This window comes from Passer montanus, unplaced genomic scaffold (genome assembly GCF_014805655.1).
Source record: "Passer montanus isolate IOZ18808 unplaced genomic scaffold, ASM1480565v1 scaffold36, whole genome shotgun sequence".
Classification (NCBI taxonomy): Eukaryota; Metazoa; Chordata; class Aves; order Passeriformes; family Passeridae; genus Passer; species Passer montanus.
This window is the reverse complement of record NW_024368374.1, coordinates 819,437-830,256: the sequence shown is the minus strand read 5'-3', so window position 1 is coordinate 830,256 and position 10,820 is coordinate 819,437.

Sequence of the window (10,820 nt, the reverse complement as noted above, 5' to 3'; positions counted from 1 at the left end):
TGGCGGGAGTTGCGCCCGTCCGCCCTGAGTCAGCGGCGCGCGCCCGGCCCCGCCCCGCCCCGCCGGGCCGCGGGTGCCCCGCAGGGAACGGGAGCGGCCCGCGGGGCTGAGGTAGCGCCGCATCCCGTCTGTCCAGGATCTGAACGCGGAGCGGGTCCCTCACCTCTTTGGCCTAGGATGCCGATTTCCAACAAGTGGCTTTGTTAAAAATTCGGATTCCATACCTCAAGCCACTGTTTGACCGACGAAAAGTGGTTCATCTATTTCTATATGACCTTTCCATATCATTAGAACACTGACTTTTATATGTAAATATGCATTATTATATAGAATTGTAAAATCATTCTGTTTGGAAGGGACCTTTACAATCATCCAGTCCAAAAATCCTCTTAAAACACCCCCAGGGATGGTGACTCCATCAGCTCCCCAAGCAATCTATTCCAATGCCTGCTCATCTGAACAGTGAAAAAAAAAAAATATATATATATATATATAATGTGTTATATATACTATCAATATTTCACATATTACTTTTATACCAACCTGGTGGTATTGGGTTAAGAAGGCGGAATGACACAGAAGAGACATAGTCCCTATCCAAAACAGTGGCAGTGTTTCCATCATCCTCCTGCGTCCGAGTTTCTGTTTAGTGATGGACGCAGTCTGTGCAGAGGAGCTGTTAACTGTGCTGCCAAGGCCAAGAGAACAGGTGTACCTACAGTCTGCATTTGTTTAATGCAATCTGCTGTTTTCCATCACTGAAAGACCTGCAAGACGCTGTGGTTTATGGGGAAATACATAAATAGAGATTTCACTGTGCTGTAAACTAGCAAATTGCATCTAGTTTACAAGGCAATTGAATTCTCATTACTACAATCAATACTTTGCATTTATCTTTCTTTTAAATTAAGAGAAGTTAGAATAATGATGCAAACTGGAGATTTATGTAGGGGAAAATCTACTTCCAAATCTCAGTGTTAGGGATCATTAAGAAAAGGCTAATACTCAGCATTTATACCTCTAGAGTATTTCCTAAAACAGAAGAATTTCTTTTCTGTCATTCAGTTCTTCACCGTGACTTACACAGGCAGTGACCTACAAAATGTAACATCTGCCAGTACACAGAGTTCTGGTGAAAGACAGCAGAATTCAGCCCCAGACTCAGCCTTTGCAGGGCGAGGAGCTGTGGGGCCACGCAGAGTAGATGCCGTAATTATTTGTATACATTAAACCGTTTCATCCTTTGGCACCTTTCTGTAGATGTTTTGTAAATTTATATTGGAATTCTTTGTGGAGAGTATAATTAGCAGAACAGTGTTTAATGTCATGGTTAATGATTTCCTGGAACATTTGATTAGAAAATTAATCAAGCTATGTGTGCATATGATAAAGCTGTTTAAATGGACCTCCTAATTGCACTGTGGTGGAACACAATGGCTTGTGCCAATATATCACTTTCAAGGTACTGTGTTGCAATAACAGAGAAACACTGAAGGGAATAATTTATCAGACGGTTTTACTAAGCCAAAAGTAAATGTTAGTACTTCTGATCTATTTTTATTATTTTATACTGCCCCTCTTGTGCTCATTAGGTGTTTCACAGAACAAATACACTATTGCAACAGCTCAGTTTACTAAGATTAATCACGACTGAGGAAAAAAAAATGTGAGAAAGAAATGCATGACTAATGCTAAAATTGTGCAAAGATTCTACTTAGTCATAACTTGCATATTGTCCAGGGCATGCAAATAGTTTGGCCATTTTGCATTATTTCTGTTCTGGAATGAGAATTTTTCAAATATGAAAGTTTGAGAAAGTAAGTACATAAAGTTAACAGACATGGACATTTGCAGAAGTAGTCCTTTAGACTGATGGATTCATTTAGGCTTTTAGCATTCTTTTCCATCTCTCTTGTATTTTTTTTTAATATACTGCCACTCATGACTTAACAAACAAATAAAAAAAAAGAATATGCTCCTAATATTCATTGTTCCAGAGAGGCAGTTTTTCAAATATATTCCTGTGCAAAGTATTTCAAAGCTGCCCTTTGCTGTGTTTAGGCAGTTGTCCACATTTAATTTCAAGACACCTAGTTCTTTCCTATAAGAAGAAGATAAAAGAGTCAATTAACTGTTCTTTCATGAAGTTCATCCTTTTGACCTGTCACGTGAAAGTTATGAAAGATTTTGTCAGCAGCGTTGTTGTTTTTACAAAGCAAGCACACAAGTTTAATACTACTCTATTTAAGTATGCTTACAAGGAAAACCTTCCTAGCCACAGTTCCTGTGGCTTGGCAGAGGCAAGCAAATGGCACACATCTTTTCAGGAAAATGGCTTTTTCTTTTTCCCATGGAAAGCCCCAAACAGGCGATTCTAACCCAAATCCCTCAAACTTGCATAGCTATTTGTAAGTTGTACCAGTTGAATATGTATCTTATACCTTTCCTACCATCTTATTCAAAAAGTTAATACAGGAGTTACAAAAAAATATGTGATTGTTAACTCTTAAGGCCAATAAAAATTACATTAGAAAAACATGGCCTGTCCTTGTGTCTTATAGAGGCAATTGATGCTTGTTTTATCTAAGAAAATCTTTAACAGTTGTATTTTTATATTGAAAAAACACTCATTAATATTTTAAATTTATCGCAACGTAATATCCTGAAATGTAACCTGTGGATAAGATCTTGCTTAATTTTCACAGCATGGGTGGCTCACAAAACATATTATTTCATTATTAGGATAAAATCTGAAATTGTTCATCTAGTCTAGCCTATTAAGTTTAGTAAGGAACATGGCTGTGAGTTTATCATACTAATAAATTAACAAATTATGTTACAGTTATGAAAAAATTCATACTCTGTTCAAATAATAAAATTTAATTGACAAAATTTTGCTTTAGTTTTATTTCCTGTAAAACAAACAATTATTTTGGCTTTTTTGCACATAATTTGATCCTCCTTTAGTCAGTGTTACTGCCACTGTAGTAGTATATGTCATCTCTACATTTTGTTTTTAGCATAGACTGGGAAAAATGAAAATCCATAGCTAACTATGTTAGAAGATCATGATAATCAGAAAAAGGAAAGCACTAAAAATTTGCCAACTAATACAACACTAACCTTAAGTTCTTACAAGAGAAAAATGTATTAGGCATTTTCTGATACATGGTTATGGTTATGAACTTAGTTGTAAAAGCTTACAGAATTATAAGTCTACTAAAATATTGTGGAGGAATAGAATTTAAGAGAATAGAATTAGTGCAGAAGGCAATCTCACCCCTGACGAGATGCAGCTGTGCTAATTACCAAAGATTAGGAGCAGGCCTGCCCTTAATAGGCCACAGCTGAGTCCAATAAGGATGAGTGCTATAAAAGAGTGGTTGGTTGATTGGGAAGAGTTTTGGCGTTTGTTGGTTGTTCTGTGAAGAAGAAGTTGTCAGTGTTGTGAGGAGCTGCCCGTGAGACATCATCGAGAAGGTATGGAAGTTTTACAATATGATGACAACAAAATGTGATAAAAAGGAGTTTTGGTTTTAATAGCCTTGATAAAGGATTTTTTTTTTCCTTTGCTTAAGCTCAGGATAACTTCTTTTTGTTATGAATCTGTTTAAAAACATTCTGATAACTGACTTTAGGCTAAATGTTTGTCATGGGTAAAACAGAATAATGTTATATTGCTTGTCTATCTGTGCCCCAAACTTGTTAATGTCTCTTTCAGACCTAGCATGGCAAGAATTAGAATTGCAGGGCAGCTGGAGGTGCTGGTCCCCCGGTCCCTTTGCAAGGCTGGGGCACCTGACCCAACCTGCTCTTGTGCTGGGCAGTGTTTGCTGAAGGTGGAGGCTCTGCTTCAGAGGGGGCTGTTTTGGGCAGTTGGCTTTTTGCCTGTTTGGCATTTTGTTTGTTTTTTTCTGGGCTCGCAGTAGTAGCCACTCAGAGAAACTGTGGGGGCTGTTTTGGGCAGTTGGCTTTTTGCCTGTTTGGCATTTTGTTTGGTTTTTTTCTGGGCTTGCAATAGTAGCCACTCAGAGAAACTGCGTTTCGCCATCACGAAGTGTTTCCGAGTGAACTTCGCCCAGTGAGGCGTTCCTGGGGCTGGGTCGAGTGGCGCTGGTGCCGCAGAGCGCTTTGCGGGGCGGGCGGACAGCAGCACCCCGGGGCAACAGGAGGAGCCGGCCGAGCTGGTCCCCGCCCGCCGGCCCCTCTCATCGGCCACTACAGCTCCTGCCTCAGCTCCTGCGTGCCTGGGAGAGCTCTTCCTGCCACCTCCTAGTCACCCTGTTTTCCAGATCACACGGTCGCCCGTGGTGGGCTGTCAGAGACTGGAAAAGCAATCTGTTTCAAGACATCTTGGGAAGCGTGGAATGTGTGGTAGGGCGTGGGTTAGAGCTTGCTCTGATGACGGGGCACTGTGCCCCCGGTACCCCCCAGCCCCGCGGTGTCTGTCAGTCAGAGCACGATGGAGCAGCCCCAGTGCTGCGTGACCCAGCCCCTGAGCGGCCGAGAGACCCCAGGTCCCACCTGGGTCCAAGGTTTTAAAAAGCCTTATCACAGAGTGAGCCTGTTGTCTTTCAGCCTTCCTGCCCTCTTGGGGTGTTACGTTGCTGCAGCCCAGCAGATGAGTACTGTGACTGTGTTTCTATATCACTCCTGCCTCTGGTTTTCTCCCTTTCTTCTTCTAGCTCTCTTCTCTCATAGCATAATATCCAGTGGGTTTAAAGGTTTTCTCTGGGCTAAGTCTGTTCCATGATAAGTGATGTTATGTTGCATTTATTCTTTTGCCAATATTCCTTTATTTCCTATGGTTTACCAGTAACCTTTTCTGTGTTTTTTTACCTTTTAAGGGTGTCTTGTTGGCATTGTCTCTTTTGTGTCTACCCAGAGTGAAAGAACCTTGGTTAAACCCTGGAATTAGGTAACTGGGGTGTCATGTGGGTGCCCTTGGAAAGGGTCTGACCCCGTTCTCCCCTTGTCTCCCTACATGTGGTGAGCAGTGGGGGTCACCATCTTGCAAGAGATTTGGGAACATTTTGGGTGTTTCTTTGTTTCTCTGGAGTTGGTGAGATTTAGCAATTTTCTATCTAGTGATTATTCACTGTTATGTATTGTCTGTTGCTGCTTTGCTTGTTCACAAATAGTTTTTTTATATCTACTCATATTCATTCCTTATTGTGGAAAGGGATTGGTTGAAACTAAGGGGAGGTAACTCATATTAGAGAATGCACTTCTTTAAATTGTCTTAAACCAAGACACTGCTAAAAAATAGTAACTTTCTTTGATATTCTTCGGGCTCTTCTTTGGTAACAAGATTGTTTTTCTCTTGTGGTGCTTTAAGAATGTATGATGCCACTTGTCTTATGATGCATCTCTTCTAAAGCCCTGCTCTTGCTCTCATCTGTCTTGACTGCCCAGCATGCTATGTACAGTTAGAAGTACTCAAAACTATTGTTTGCCATCATTCATTGGCACCCTGGAAGACAAGCAGTGTGTGCAAGTTAATATTTGTATAATATTTTACGTGGAATTGGATTAGGAAAGTTATTATCTGCCCTTATAGCAGGGCAGATAATTAAAGAAAATGCTGTCTTGCCTGGTATGGCAAATAGTCTGTAAAAGCAAGGAGCTTTGAGCCTTTTCAATCACAGTGTTGGTAAAGCTTCTCTTGGTACATATATTTCTTGTTTTTTAAAAATATCGGAACTAGAGTCTTAAGAAAGGGAAGAAAAGGACTGTTTTCTGATATAAAAAGTATTATGATTGTATTTCAGGAAAGTATTATGGTCATATTTCTTGCAATTCATTTCTGTTACCAGTAGAAATACTTTTGGAAACCAGAATACCCCTGATTGCTATCCCCATTCCTTATCACTAGGAGTCTTGGACTGTCACACTTGCATGGTGGTATCAGTGCGAAGTGTCAATGGAATATGTGTCTTGCGACAGTTATTAAAAAACTTGGATTTTAGAGAAGCACAAAGGATTTCAGGCCTATTCTTCATATTTGCATGGCAGTATTTTCCAGACACTTAAAGAAGATACAATTAAATTACTCAAGCTGAAATGAAATTTCCTCTCAGAGTTGTGTCTAAAATACTACAATGCCTTTTTTTCTTATAGCAAGAGAGTTTTTACTGAAGAAAACAAAGCAAGGTCCTGCAGGTTTTAGTAGAATCTGCAGGTATAGCTGTCTTTACTCCAGAATGGACAGACAAGAAAAGCTGTCCTCGGGAATGCCTATGTCGCAGTCCTGTTATTGATGTATCAGTTATACCTTTTTGAAATGTCAAACAAAATTTGACATGCGATGGATTAATTTTCTGTCTTCCTAGTTAGAATTTAAGGACTTTCAGAAATAGTCGTGGTCTGAATAGCACCACTTTCCTTTTTGAAGCTTTCAAAGTCACCCTGTAAAAGATGAGGCTATAAGAAGTAGGAAAGTAGTTTGCTTCATCAATTTATTGTGGATTACATGTTGCTAATAATTTCTCACAAAATATTTTAGGCTAGGTTCTCATTCAGCTAAGGAAATCTAATATACCTCCTTCAGAATACTGCCTAGATGGGAAAAACCAGTAAAGAAGTCCATTATACAGTTCATCAAATGGATCTTTATGAGGGTATTTGAGATGTGATTTGTGGCACTATTTAGGATACATTGCATACTACATTATATTAAAGTTCAGGTTTGTAATTTAATTATGGGCCAAATTATCTTCAGTTCTAACTTTAGTTGAAGTGACTAGGCCAAGCCTGACAGGTGATATAAATTGTAAATGGCCTGAGTGTCATGGGCCGCTATAAAGGCTGTGTTACTTAATTTTATACTTCATGTGGGATTTTCAGAGCCGCCTAAAGAATTAAATGAGCTGTTCAAACCTTGTCTATTCTATCATGATGCTACTAGTAAAATTATTGCAAGCATTCAATTTTGTCAAAAAAAAGTTTTAAGAGAGAAAATTATGCTAAAGTTTTTGGTGTTTTTTTTTTTTTTTTGTGAGTATAAGGGCTGTTCAAACCTTGTCTATTCTATCATGATGCTACTAGTAAAATTATTGCAAGCATTCAATTTTGTCAAAAAGTTTTGAGAGAGAAAATTATGCTAAAGTTTTTTGGGTTTTTTTTGTGAGTATAAGAGTCCATAGAATTGTGATGAAGCTTAGTGATTTTTTTTTTTTTTCAGGGCATTCACTGCAAAGATTTCAAGCATTCTGTCAGAATCTTGAGATGTAATTATCTTCCATTACTTCCTGATAACTTGCCAAATTCCTCATAGATTTCCTTTTTTTAATATGCTTCTGTATTTTTTTATTATTCACTTTCCAAATTTCCTTCTAAGATTCTGTCTTTCATTTTTCCTTGTGATAATTTACATTACTTTCTAGTAGGGCATGATACAGTTTACTTTCAGAAATCCCTTATTTTCTTTTGACAGATGTATCATTTAAAGAGAGGGAGGGAATGAGATAAACACATATGTATGTGCATATGTATAATGCTTTTTATGTGTTATATATGTATTGCAGAAGTCTCAAAATTGACTATAATTTGTTTATATAGCTTTTATTTCTCTGACTGATTCTCTTATTCTAATCCATCTTTAAGTTTCTCAATCTACTTTTTCTCTTGCCAGAATAGTGGATATAATATTATGCAACTTAATATTCAGTTACAGTAAGTACTGTACATGTAGATTAAGAAAAAAACATCCTCTTTTTTAAAAAAAAACACAATATATATCATTTAGGGAAATTCCTGAAATACATTGTATAAGAAACATAATCAGCAATTTTGGAGGTAATGTAAGTCACTCTGTTGCTATCCAAACTGTGTATTATTTTTTGATCCTCTGTTCCTTGGCAAGTTTCAATGGACAACTTGATTTTTAATAGCTTTTTAACACACATAGTGATAAATTACTACAGAGTGCAGTGCACTGCCTTTCTTATGCTAAATAGTAGTTTCATCTCTTGTCATAGGATGATGAAGAGTGTAATTGGAGGGTGCACTTAGCATCACAAAGTGCAGCACAGCTAAGCACAGCTAAGCTTAGGGGTTTTTCCTAGGAAGTTTCTGAAGTGGCAGTTTTATGACAGTGGGAATCAGAACAAACTTCACAAGTTGCCATCTTCCTTCATCTATGTTATAATAAATGAAAGCTGTTGGTGAAGAAAAGTGAACACTTTTTTTTACTAAGTATTTCTGCAGAAATGGAGATATTATATTGGGTTGTGATATCCTGTAGGACCTAGAGATGCAATTAGTTGTCAGATGTGTGTTTGAGGGGAGGGAGGAAAGTAAAAGAAATTGTATTGTAAAAATTACAGGACTTCCTCTCAGCTGGCCGTAGGCAACAGGGTCTCAAGATGCTTTTGGTTCGTTGTACAAGAGCCTAACCAGAATGGACACTTATGAAACCAAGGCGTATTTGCCAGAGAAGTAGAGGCCAGTTGATGTTGTTTCTGTTGCCTTATAAATGGGAAATTTAGAGCAGAGTCTCAGCCTCTGTTTAAGTGTCAGGGCATGGTGAACACCAGCTTTCCCAAAGGGATGTGGTGCTGAGGGAGATAGCATGGCCAGCAGGATGAGGGCCCTTGCTAGCCAGGGCCCATCCCACTGACCCAAGCCAGAGGAAAGAAAGACCACCCCAGAGGTGATAGCCAGGTTTATTCAGTAGTCCAGACTGTCGGTGACTTTGGGATGATGAAGCAGGTGTGAGGAAGTCAGGCTAAAGATCAGGGTCAGGAACAGTTCCAGGGACTGTAACAAGGGTCTGGAGATGATTTGGTGTATCCACAGTGATGAAACATAAGAAGCTTGGGAGTCACATACTGTGTGGGATCAACAGGGTTCATATCTGGCAGAGTGAAAGTCTGTCTTCTCTGGTGTGATACACACAGGAACCATCACATGTATACATCCCATAAGTAATATCATGAGGCTCAAGAGCTTTGTTTGTTACTTCTACAGCCACCCTTAATATGAGAGAAAAAATCCATTATTTTAAGTGTGCCTATTAGTCTCTGAAAAGTAATGTAATTCCTTATTCTCATCTGTCTACAAAACTATTTGTTTTCATTCATGAGTTCATTTCCCCTTGTATTGAACAATCATGCTGGTTCCAATTAAGAGGAAGTCTCCTTGAAGGAGTAAGGAAAGTCTTTGACAAGATTTTAAATCAAGCGGGAGGTCATAATGTAGTCAATCACTGTACCCCCCTGAGTGCTCCTAAAGTTATTTACTGTATGTTTTGTGAGCTTTAAATCTGAACATCAGATAGATGCAGGTTTTTCATTTACAAAAGCACCAACAAAGACCTCTTTTTGTCCCATTGAAAGAAAGAATATGAAGATCTATCTGCACAGGTTTTCAGGATTCTGGGAGATTAATAAAGCAGCTGAGATGTGATAATCCAGGTACAGCATCGGGAGCGTAACACATACTTCCAGGCAGCTTTCTTTATATGAGCTACAACAGGGAAAAAGGAAGAATGTTGCCCCAAAGGTGGTTCAAAATAAACATGATTAAAAGCAGTACAGTGGTCAACTCTTTTTCATTCTTTGTGGGAAATAGGATACCAAGAAGGAGTATTTTTGGAAGAATGGCATGCACAGGAGCAAGAGCAGGGCAAGGAACTCATCAGCAAAAGCAGCAGGGGCAGGCTTATGTATGGAATGTTGCTGAGAACATAGGGCTGGAATGTACACATACCAAATAAACTGCATTGCTTTGGCATATCGTGAGCTTGACTCATCCACCCTCCACCCCCTCAACAATGATGTTACTTGTTGTAAGGCTCCTTGTCCCTGTAGTAATCACTCCAAGTTCTGCTTAGGTGATGTGACTTCCCTGTGGCCCTTCATGTCACAAGTCAGTAATGATACAGGGAATGAGTGACAATATAAGCAAAAAGAGAAAGTATTTTAAAGTAGTATGGTTCTGTAAAAGAAAATATGTGGGAGTTTTGTAGCATTTTTATGTAAGGGAGGTCCATATTCTCTGGCTAAGGACAATAGAATCAGTAAGGAACTAAGCTAGGTGCTTTCTATGATTAAGGAATTAGCTGAAGTTCTCACTTTTATCTAGTAAAAAAACCAACATCTACCAAAATCAGTTCATCCACTTTTAAAATATGAATTTAAAACAAATGGAGAAAAGAACCTCTGGAGATCCTTCTATGTCTTCACTGACTATAGAAGATGCTTTGATACCTGGTGTAGACCAGAAGAGTACATTTAAATGCTGAAGGCAGGTGAGGTAAATCTCATTCTCTCAAACTATTCTGGGGATTTCAGTGATTTTCAGTCAATAAATTCACTCCTTTTCAATAGATTTTATTATACATATTCATATTAATTCAGAATCACAGATATAGTTAAATAACAATGTTAATGACTCCTTGGAATTAACAGTAAAATTCTTTTGTGAGCCTCAGAGAATGAAATCTTGAATAATCACACTTCCAAGGTAATATGCATGCCTTTGAAAATAGTTTTTGATAGTCTGAAAACTGAAGACAGATATTTTTCCCTGAAAGGTTTAATGACTAGTTCCCTTACTCCTTTTGCTGCAGGCTGTTATCATTATGGATATTAAACTACTTCAAAAACTGTGGGAAGTGTTAAGTTGCAAATACATTCTCCTGTTGTACAGAATTACTTGGATGGTGATTAAAAGCATTAATCCTGCTACTAACCTAAGTGTTCTGAAACATGTTCTTGGCAAAATCTATTCCATTTTTCTGTTTTGTTTTGGGTTTTTTTTTTCATCTTTTGTGCTACAACATATTGGGGTTTTTTTCTCACTTGTAGAGCTTCACA